The 11,010-nt window shown below is 45.1% G+C and overlaps 1 pseudogene; it reads left to right on the top strand.

Annotated features, from left to right (window-relative positions):
• The first annotated feature begins 2,802 nt into the window (after positions 1 to 2,802).
• On the top strand, positions 2,803 to 3,886 carry LOC101643675 (annotated as a pseudogene).
• The last annotated feature ends 7,124 nt before the right edge of the window (positions 3,887 to 11,010 follow it).

Genomic DNA, 11,010 nt, shown 5'->3' with positions numbered 1-11,010 from the left:
TTAAGTGGAGAGCAAATGTTTGGAGAATGATGAGGGAATTGAATGTACAAATGTGCTTTACACAATTGATGTACGTATAGAAAAAAAATTTATAGTGTCTGATCCTTCAGTGTAAGACATGAAAAAATAATAATTTATAAATTATCAAGGGTTCATGAGGGAGAGATAGTGGGAGAGGGAGGGGGGAAATGGTAAGCTGGTACCAAGGGCTCAAGTAGAAAGAAATGTTTTGAAAATGATGATGGCAACATATGTACAAATGTGCTTGACACATGGATGTATGTATGGATTGTAATGAGTTTTATGAGCCCCCACTAAAATGATTTTTTTTTTAATTATAGCATCTGGAGTCTTAAAGGCTTAAAGTTAAGCAAGTGGCCATCTAACAGGGATGTAACAAAGTACACATGCAAGAAGCACACCAGGCGGTGTGATCAGGAGATGTCGACAGGAATAGGTAACAGAAGTTCAGAAACAAGCAATCAAAATGAAGTGCAGGACCATGGACAAAGAGGAGACCCAAAACCCACCTGTAAGATAATTGGACAGTCCCTCCCAGAAGGCCCACATGGAAGGGATGATATATCCAGGCTGCGGTATAGCACTGATGAAACACATAACTATCCTCTAGTTCTTTATTATTTCCTCCCCTTACTATTATGGTCTTTGTTTAACATCATTAATCTTGTTAGACCTGTGTATGTTTATTTGTATAATTAAGATTGTGCAGTGCATGAAAGCCAAGAAAGGTAACTCTCCAGAAATAGTAGTGGTAGTAATGATTCCCTGAGGGTAGGGAAGAGGGGGGTGGAGGAGGGGGGAAAGGGGAGCTGATAGCATTGATGATTGCCTAAACCCACTGGAGGGGAGAAAACAATAGAATTGTATGTGAATGGATATATTGGATAGTGTAAGATATGCCAAATATTATATATATATAAATACACACATATATAAAGGTTCCTGGGGAGTAGGGGAGGGGAGGGAGGGACTAAAGGAGAGCTGGTATCAAGGAGTTCAAGAAGAAAGAAAATGTTTTGAAACTGATTGTGGTAGCAATTGTACAATATTGATTGATGTGATTGAACTATGAAATGTTATGCTATCTGTAAGAGGTCCCTATAAAATGATTAGTAATCAATCAGTCAATAAATACAATAAAAGCTGGTGGGAAAATTCCTGATCTTTTAATTCTATTTTCCATGAACACTTTAAAGTCCTCTTATAAAACTGCCCCTATTCTTAGGCGACATGATTGTCTACATAGAAAATCCCAAGAGATCTAAAACTAAAGCTAGAATTAATAAGTGGATTTGGTCAAGTTGCAGGATACAAAAGACACAAGTAAAACTTACAAAAAGCTATCATATCTATACAGCAGCAACAAATATGTGGAATTATAAATTAGAAGCACAACATGATTTACAATTGCTCCAAAGAAAATGAAACAGCTATAAATATAAGAAAGCACAAATAGGATATATATGATAATATGCTAATGCAAACAAATCAGAATCCTAAATGAAAAAATTGAAGTCCTAAATGAATGGAGAGACATGCCATTATGGATTGGAAGACTCAGCATAGAAAAGATATCAATCTCTACCCCCCCCCAGCCCCACAAAAAATGTAATCTAAAGATTTAAAGCAATGTGTATCAAAATCTTAGCAAATATTTTTATAGATATAGACATGTTTATTCTAAAATGTATATGACAAGTGATGAGGTTTACAATGGCTGGCACAATTTTGCGGAGGAAAAAAAATGGAGGAACCTCTCTGGCCAATGTTTAAGTTGGAGATGTACATATACAAATATAGAGCAGAGGGTCTCATGTATTGACCAATGCAAATATGTTCAACTTATTTTTGACACAGGGCCCACAGCAGTCTGAGGGAAGGACATCCACTGGGAAAAGAATAAACTTCAACCTACACACAGCCCACGTAACAATTAATACAAATTAGATCAAAGTGAAACCCTATACAACTCTCACACAAAAACAAGGAGAAAATTGGTTGCAAACATTCCTAAAATTGACACCAAAACAGGATTCACACACATGCAAAATTGATCAATTTAATTGTATATAGATTAAAATTTGACACTGCAAAGGACTCTGTGGAGAGAATGAAAAGATTTGGTACACAGGGAAGAAAATATTCACAAACCACATATGCAACAAATGATTTATATGAAGAATATACATCAAGTTCTCAAAAGTCCATTAAAAAAAAAAGACAGTAAAGAACCACAGCGTTTGAATGTGTGGCTAACGGCCTCGTGAGCAACTGCCTTCCTAGCCAGGACACCAGAACAGTTGCACAGGGCTTGCCTACCTTTACTGAACATTCTGATCAAAAGAGTGAAAATACAGAACAAAATTTCACAATCTCATGAAATGTACAATTTCTGAAGCCATGAAGGCTGGCTGAACCTCTGAAACAATTGCCTCGACATAATATTTAAACCTTAAAACAAAATATGCCCTGAAGTCTTCTTAAAACCAAACCGAAGCTTGGCTTAACTTGTAAAGCTGGTCTGCCTTGAGAATCGTGCTCTGTGGAGATCTATCTCTACAGGGAGAACAACCAGGCTTTCTACTCCGGCAAAGACATACCGTCACTAGGGCGGTTCTACCCTGTCCTGTGTTAGCTGCTATGAGTTGGCCTCAAATCAATGGCAGTGAGTTTGCTTTGGGACAGAGGATCAAGTAAACAATAGAACACTGATGCTCGCAAACCCTGCACTGGCCAGCCTTGGAGCCCCTAGGGGCCGGGTTCCTGGATGGAGACGACAGGATGGCTGACCATGGCCCCGGTGGCATTAGCCCTCTCCAACAAATGGTGGCCCAGGGCACTGGAGCAGTGGTCCCCTCTCTCTTCAGGACGCCCCTGGACATGGTGAAGGTGCGTATGCAATCCCGGCGCCCCTCGGTGGCCCCCAAACTGAAGCCTCCCTCTCTAGGCTCTGGAGCGTCTCCTACAGCGAATCGCCCAAGTGTCTCCTGCACGGCAATGGAGTCCTGGAGCTCCCGTCCCGGTGCCCACATGGTGCGCGCTGTGCCCCATGGTTGCAGGATCCCACCCGATTTTCCTCGGGCACCATGGATGCCTCGTGAAGCTTGTGTGGCACCAGGGCACCAGCACCCTGTGGAGCGGCCTCCCAGCCACCTGGGTGATGGTGGTGCCAGCCACTGCCATCGACTTCACCACCTATGACCAACTCAAGACCTGCCTGTGCAGCCAAGCCTTGAGCTCTGACCTCTATGTCCACATGGTGGCTGGCACTCTGGCCCGCGTGGGTACCCTGACAGTGGTCAGCGCCCTGGAAGTGGTGAGGACAAAGCTACAGGCGCAGCAGGCGTCCTGTCTGGAATTGGACACCTCTGTGCAGGCCCCAGTGGCTCTCGGCGGCTGGCACTCCCTCTGTGGCTAGGTTGGGGGGCCTATGGCCCGACAGGACGGGCCCTTCTCAGAACCTCTATTGGTTCATCTAGTAGTTGATTAAGATCTGGTTGAGTGGCCCCAAGCCAAAGGACCAGACATCGCTCTATGGGCATTGGCTTTGTGGCTGGCACCATCTCTGGGACGGTGGCAGCCACCCTGGCCCTGCCCTTCAAGGTGGTGAAGACTCAGCACCAGGTCTGTCGCGCTGGGCACAGAGGAGGCTCTGAGAGAGAGGCCAGCACAGGTCGACTCCCCCTGGCTGCTGCTCCAGAAGAGGAGGAGGAGAATCCTGGAGGAGTCCAGCACCAAGGGGCTCTTTGCAGGCTTCCTGACTTGGATCAAGGCCACCTCCTTGGGCCATTATCCTCAGCACTTACATGAGTTTAGCAGAAGCTTCTTCCAGAAGCTCAAGCAGCAGCAGCTGCTGGGTCCTTGAATGGGGCCAGGGGTCTCCCATTTCCTCAGATGGGCTGTGGGCTGAAGGACACTGAGCCAAGTGCATTTTCCTCAGCACTGAGGGGCAGGCGAGCCCTGCAGGACCCCATCTCCCTCACTGAGCACACCCCCACCCTTCCTTCCCTCCCTCCACACCATCAGAAAACACACACACACACACACACACACACACACACACACACACACGCAGATGCACACTGTGGTTTTATTTTCACCACTGTCGCAATGGGTGTGCCTTCTGGTGTCATACGTTGTCCCTACAAAGGTGACCATTTTTCAGTGGCCAAAGCTAATCTCCCTGGATTTCTGCTGCAATTATTCGCCACCCTGCTCGTTGTCGGATGCAGAAGAGTCCTCTTCCGGCTCGCTGTCTTCGGCTACCTGGCTTTGATTTCTTTTCTTTCTCCTGCACCAGAACACAAGGACGCCGCCTTCGTCCTTGCATGGCAGGGATAGGGTGTTTCCCGAATCTGGGTCCCACAGTCACCCTGATTCAATGGCCCATTCTGTCTTTTTTCAGTCTCCACTATTGTCCAGTGTTTGGAATGTCTCCTAAATTACCACGGTATTTTTCTTCCTAGGAAAAAATATTGAGTTGTATATATCTAAAATCCTTCCAAGTGGATATGGCCATGTTTACGTGTCTTTGGAAATAAGAATCCTCACCGTCCCCTCTGACATATTTCTTTCGTGTTCTTGGAAGACAATCCACTCTTCCATCCTACTGCCTTTCCCCCAATGTCCAACTCTGTTCAGTGATCCAGACTGACAAGGCTCCCAAGATTCCAGTGAATGGACCAGATGCATTCAGTAGCCTAGTCCCATTTTTAATCGGATGGGGATGATGTAGATGAAGAACTCCGGGGCGGGTTTTACCAGGGTGGCGCAGAAGGAGCAAACATGTACCTTCCAGAAGTTCTCCTTACTGTCTGCAGGAACAGAACTACCACCCATGAAAGGAGGGCACCCAGAGGTCCCTCTGTCCAGTGTGATCAGTGAAAACAAACACACAAGCAAACACAAATGGAATTTATATTGGAAAGAGGAAGTAAAACGATCTTTATTCGAAGACTACGTTAACGTCTATCTTGAAAATTCCATTAGTCCAAACTAGTGTCTAAAACTAATCACTGAATTTAGCAGGGCTGTATGATAGAAACGAGGTCAACATGCAACAACCAATCGTACGTCCATGTAGTAGCGATAAAAATGGAGAGTAAAAGCACTGCAATTTTTAAACGCATCAGAAAATATGAGATCCTGAGGGGTAATTCTTCCAAAAATTACAAAAGATCTACTGCTCCGAGGACAACCCGATCTGTGTTGGAAAAAGTATGCCCAGAGTGCTTCTGAGAGACAAAGATGCCAAGACTTTGTCCTGCACACTTTGGCCACGTTGCCAGGAGAGACCAGTCCCTGGAGACGGAGATCACATTGGGAAAGGAGAGGGGCAGCCAAAAAGAGGCAGGCCCCCGAGGAGATGAATTGATACAGGACCTGCAACAGCGTGCTTAAGCGTAGGGACGATCCATTGTGAGGACGGCATAGGACTGGCCCCGTCATATCCGAATCGGTGACACGTAAGGACAATAAGCTCCTCTACAGCCTGGCTCCCCTTCTATCACTGCTTTAGAAACTCTGGCCTGGCTGTGGTGGGAAGGGGAACACATTTAGGACCAGGAGATTGGGCTCCATATATCAGCAGAGAGTGTGCTGCTTCCACATTCTTGTTTGCCTAGCCGGAGTTCTTAGTGAGGATTCCAGAACAACCAGAGGACATCTGGGAAACCTATGTGACTCGAAGTGGAGAAAAATACTGAATCTTCTGGGGGAAACTAGCCTGATCCAGAGTTGTCTTTCTTGGAGGGAGATTTTCTCTAAAAAATATGACATGTGAATCAAGAAATTATGTGAAAACCTTTGCGAGCCGGCAGGGTGGAGCTAGTCCTAGTCACGGCCTTGCTTGCATCTCCGTTACTCTGGAGTGGGGATTGGCAGACCCTGGAGTTCCGGAGGAGCCCTGCAGCTGACTTGAAGCAATGCCCTTTCCTGCACCAGCCCTGTCTCTCTGAAATGAGACAAACTACTCTGGGGCAGGTTCTCAGCTCTCTGCCGTGCTCCCTAGTCCACTGTAGAGCAGTCGGCTGTGGGGCCCTGCCACCTGCCTGTGGGGCTCCTGTGGAGGGCAATCTTAGTCCACGTCAGGCCATGAGCCCCAGTAGAGTTGAGTGGGGGGTAGCCTGTGCCTGGGGGGCAGGCTGCCTGACTGCAAACCTCAGCTCTGACCCTTAGAAGCTCTGCGATCGCTGTGAAATGGAGAACGGAATCTTCCTACTTGCCGCCAAAGGTGATTGCAAGGGTTACCAGACCTCGAGTAAGGCCCAATGAGCCTTCAGTAACTGTCACTAGGTGCCATAGAGAGGGCTCTGACTCATGAGGACCCTATGTCAGAGTAGAGCTGTACTCCATCGGGTTTTCAGTGGTGGTTTGGGGAACTCAAATGCCAGGCCTTGCTCCTGAGGCACGCCTGGATGGACACAGACCTCCAGCCTTTCAATTAGCAACTGCTGACATTGACCCTTTGTATCATCCAGGGTTGACATCATGGCGATGTTGTTGGTGTTTGGTGCTGTGCAGTTGGTGCCGACTCAGAGGGCCTTGTGTGCAATGGGACAGAACACCACCCAGCCCTGCACCAGCTTCACAATCGCTACGCTTGAGCCCATGGCAATAAACACTGTGGCCATTGATCTTGGTGAGGAGCTTCCAACGTGACACCTTTCTCTAGGGACTCGTCTCTCCGGATAAACCAAAGTGTGTGAGGTGATCTCGCCATCTGTGCTTGTAAGGCCTGTTCTCTTTTCAGACACAGATTTCTCATGATACCTTCCTTGATTTCTCACTTAACCACATGTTTCAGATGCATCTCATACAGTTCCAAACCCACATGCAGCATAAACCATCTCTCCAAGGAATTTCAGTTCCTCTGGTGGGGCTCATTTGCATTAAGTTGTCATGGGTAATCTTTGCAGTGGAAGAGTTAGGAAATCGGCATTTATTTTTAAGCAGGAAAAATGATGAGCTCACACTGATCTTTCAATTCCAGATTTAAAGAGAAGAGGGTTTGTCATCACCGAAGATGTGGGTGTTAGTGCAGTGTGGTGACGATGGACATAGGGTCGCTATGAGTTGGAACTGGCTCAAAGGTACCTAACAGCTTGACTATGGAGACTACGGAATTCAATTTAAGATTTCCCTTTCTTTTTGCAGTTAGAATAAGTTCTGCTAGGGAGGTAGTCAGAGTGTTGTGAAGTCATTTCTTTTTCTGTGGGGTTCGTTATGTTACCTAGTTGATACATGGTTTGATTTGTCTGTTTCATTGTCTCCCTAAAATGTAGAGATTGGCTTTATTCCCTTGGTTCGTTAATTTGCAACAAGTAAAACACGTGTTTTCAAAATAAAAATATATGGAGCAGAAGAGAATCTAAAGTCTTGCCTTCATCTTGTCACTACGCTTTATCCTTCATCCCTCTACAGCAGCGGTTCTCAACCTGTGGTTCATAACCCCTTTGAGGATCAAACAACCCTTTGACAGGGGCCGCCCTATTCAGAACACTAGCAAAATTACAGTTATGAAGTAGGAATGAAAATAATTTTATGGTTGGGGATTCACGACAATGTGAGGAACTGTATTAAAGGGTTGTGGCATTAGGAAGGTTGAGAACCACTGCTCTACAAGCAATTTATATAGGCAGATGGTTAGACATAGTACAATTCTACCTCCCTTTCTTGCACAAAACATAGTATGTACTATACACACTTCTCTTATCCTTTTTTTAACTCAACCTGTTGTATACCTTACACCATGTACACAGATTTCCCTCACTCCTTCCTTATAGCTAGCTACATAATTGGGCAAGAAGGAAGTGTGCTTTGTACAACTGGACCTCTGTTAGCAAACTTTTGGGCTAGTTCCAATATCCACCTTATGGTTCTCCTAGCCATAAACCTGCATGGCATTCTGAGCTTTCCCTTCTGCTTCTCCTTGCATCCCTAATCATTGATGAGCACTGCTGATTCTTCCTCTGCCCTCTTTACTTTTTCTACCTTTCTATACCTCTGCTATCATGAAGATTCAAACACCTGGTGTCTTTGCTTAGATTACAAAATATCAGTGGGATCCCACCTCATCTTCCCATGATTCATTCACATGATGGCCAGATTCACAAAGTACTGCATTCGCCCCAAACTCTTCCTTCCTACCCTATTCAATAATCTTCAGCTCTACTGTCTACCTTGGGTGACCGTGTAGGTATTTGAAATATCAGTGGCATAGCTTCCAGCATCACAGCAATATGCAAGCCACCAAAGTATAACAAACTGCAGTTGAGAAGTGAATTCGTTTTCAAAACAAGCATAAGATTGAAATTTGTTAGTTTAGCATTCAAGGCCCTTTAGGAACTGTCCCCAATACCTTTTCCCAATATTTATTCCTCCAGCTTTGATCTATAGATGCATGACTCTTCACATGTGATTTCCCAAACTTCATGTTAATCATTGCTTTAGGTCTTATCTTTTCTTTAAAGCTTCATTCAAGTTCCAGATTCTTAGGATCAATCAAAAGTGCAGAACCCATAGCCTAAGATATCTCTCTCCCCTGAACAACTACTGTGTGTGATACACACTCAAAATTGAGCTTAAACTTTGTCCCTCGCCAAATTGAAAGATATTGTTGAGCACACTTGGTCACTACTCTGAGATCTGAACGATGCATCAACAGATTAATCAAACATTAACTGGAGAGCAACACATCATCTGCAGAATGCTTGAAGTTCTTTCTGATAGTGACCAAGAAGGATGTGGGAGTCACTCTACCTGGAGGTGTAATTTGGAAGGTGTTCCTTGACTAAAGAGTTGTGTGGCAGATTGTGCGTCTCTTCTCCAGCTTATGGAAAACAAATTGGATGGTTGTCTAGGAGATGGATTGGTCCAATTGGCAGGAGTCAAAGGTGACAAATCCTTGGACAACACTGTTTTCCCACCTTTCTCCTACTGGAATAAGGCATGGTATTATGTTTGGTGAAGGCCCGAGTAATCATACAAGGCTGATGTTGTTTGGGGTGTGAGTTAGTTAATTGTGCCAGCCTGGCCGATAATCACATGTGGGGCTGGTTGAAAGGCAGAGGGATAAATGGGTGGTGAAGCCTCGCCTTTCTAGTTCTCAGGTCTCTTGTTTTGTGATGGTTGCACCGGGTGCAGCTGCCTTAGCAGTTCCTTGCTTCAGCTTGCAAGATTGACTTCCTACAAGACATCTCCAAGGAGAAGCTACATGGACCTATCCCGATGCAGCCCTGGGTGCTGGAGCAGCCGTGTGGAGACCCCTGCTAGTGCTGAGATGCTTGTTCATTCACTGACTCAGCTTTCCTCCTGCAGTCGGCATCATTGCCTCTGTTTTGTGAGGTGGAGGACTTTGTGGACTGGTGTTGGGTTAATGGTTTAATGTTGGACTTGTGGGCTTGGGCAGCATTGGGTTTGGATGTTTTCATGATGCACCTTTTCTTTACATAAAACTCTCTTATACATGAGTCGCTGTGGATTTGTTTCTCCAAAGTACCTGGACTAATACAGGGTGCTTGGCCTATCACATATTAGAGAGCCCCACATTTCAGAAATGACACCTTCTGTACTTCTGTTTGCATTCACTTTATTTTCTTAATACTCCTTCAATTTTAAAATATTTATTTATTTTTAGTTTATTTAGACCCTGTTTTTTATTTATACCCTCCACCTGTATTTAAAAAAGGACTTGAAGAAGCTTATAATATTAAATAATGATGTAAAATAAGACAATTGGAACATAGTTAAGAATGTTTCAAGCAGCAGAAGTAAATACATTACCAGCTATTTTAGATGACTATAATGCTATAGTTGTTGAATATTGACATTGACTCTGAAAGTTTTGGCAGTCAAAGATAAAGAGCAATGAGGCAGTTAGTTTATTGTGCCAACCTGGCTGATAAACACATATGGGGTTAATTGAAAGGCGGAGGGATAAATGGCTCAGTAAGCCTCGCCTTTCTAGTTCTCGGGTCTCGTGCTTTGTGATGGTCGGACCAGGGTGCAGCTGCCTTAGCAGTTCCCTGCTTCAGCTTGTAAGGCTGACTTCCTGCGAGATATCCCCAAGGAGAAGCCGCATGGACTTACCCTGATGCAGCCCTGCGTGCTGGAGTAGCCATGTGGAGACCCCTGTCAGTGCTGAGATGCTTACACATTCACTGACTCGGCTTTCCTCCTGCACTTGGCATCATTGTGTCTGTTTGTGAGATGGAGGAGGACTTTGTGGATTGGTGTTGGACATATGGGTTAGTGGGTTGATGATGGACTTGTGGGCTTGGGCAGCACTGGGTTTGGATGTTGTCTTGGTGCACACTTAACCTTTCTATAAAACTCTCTGATACATATGGGTTTCTGTGGATTTGTTTCTGTAAAGTACCCAGACTAACACAAGCAATGATGGTATATATTGTTTGAGAACAAGGAAGGAGGTGTTGTTGTTTTGCGCTTTCAGTTGGTTCCAAATCGTGATGGCTCAATGTACAACAGGAAAAAGAAGGAACCACTGCCAAGTCCTGTGTGAACCTCACAACTGTTATGTTCAAGTCTATTGTTGCAGCTATTGTGACAATCCATCTCATCCTGGGTCTTCCTGTTCTGCACTGACCATTTACTGGGTCCCTCCTGAAAGTATGTCCACAGTAAGCGAGGTGAAGTCCGCCGTGTTTGTCTCCAAGGAGCATTTGGCTGTCCTTACTCCAAGACAAATGTATTTGCTCTTCTGGCAGACCTTGTAGGAGCTGCTATTGATCTTGTTAGGTGCCATCAAGCTGGTTCCAACCAGTCGCGACCCTGTGCACGAAAGAACGACACTCTACCCCATCTTGTGCCATCTTCATCATTGTTTCTGTGTTTACGACCATTGTTGCAGCCACTGTGTCAATCCACCCTCTCATTTGCTGCCCCTCCACTTTACCAAGAATGATGTCCTTCTCCAGGGACTGTTCTTGCCTAATTACATGTCCAAAATATGTGAGATGCACTTTCACC

This window comes from Echinops telfairi, unplaced genomic scaffold, assembly GCF_000313985.2.
Source record: "Echinops telfairi isolate 266 unplaced genomic scaffold, ASM31398v2 ScPeMD7_7472;HRSCAF=8510, whole genome shotgun sequence".
NCBI lineage: Eukaryota > Metazoa > Chordata > Mammalia > Afrosoricida > Tenrecidae > Echinops > Echinops telfairi.
Note: the sequence above shows the minus strand (reverse complement) of the source record. Positions and strands in the feature narration are given on the sequence as shown.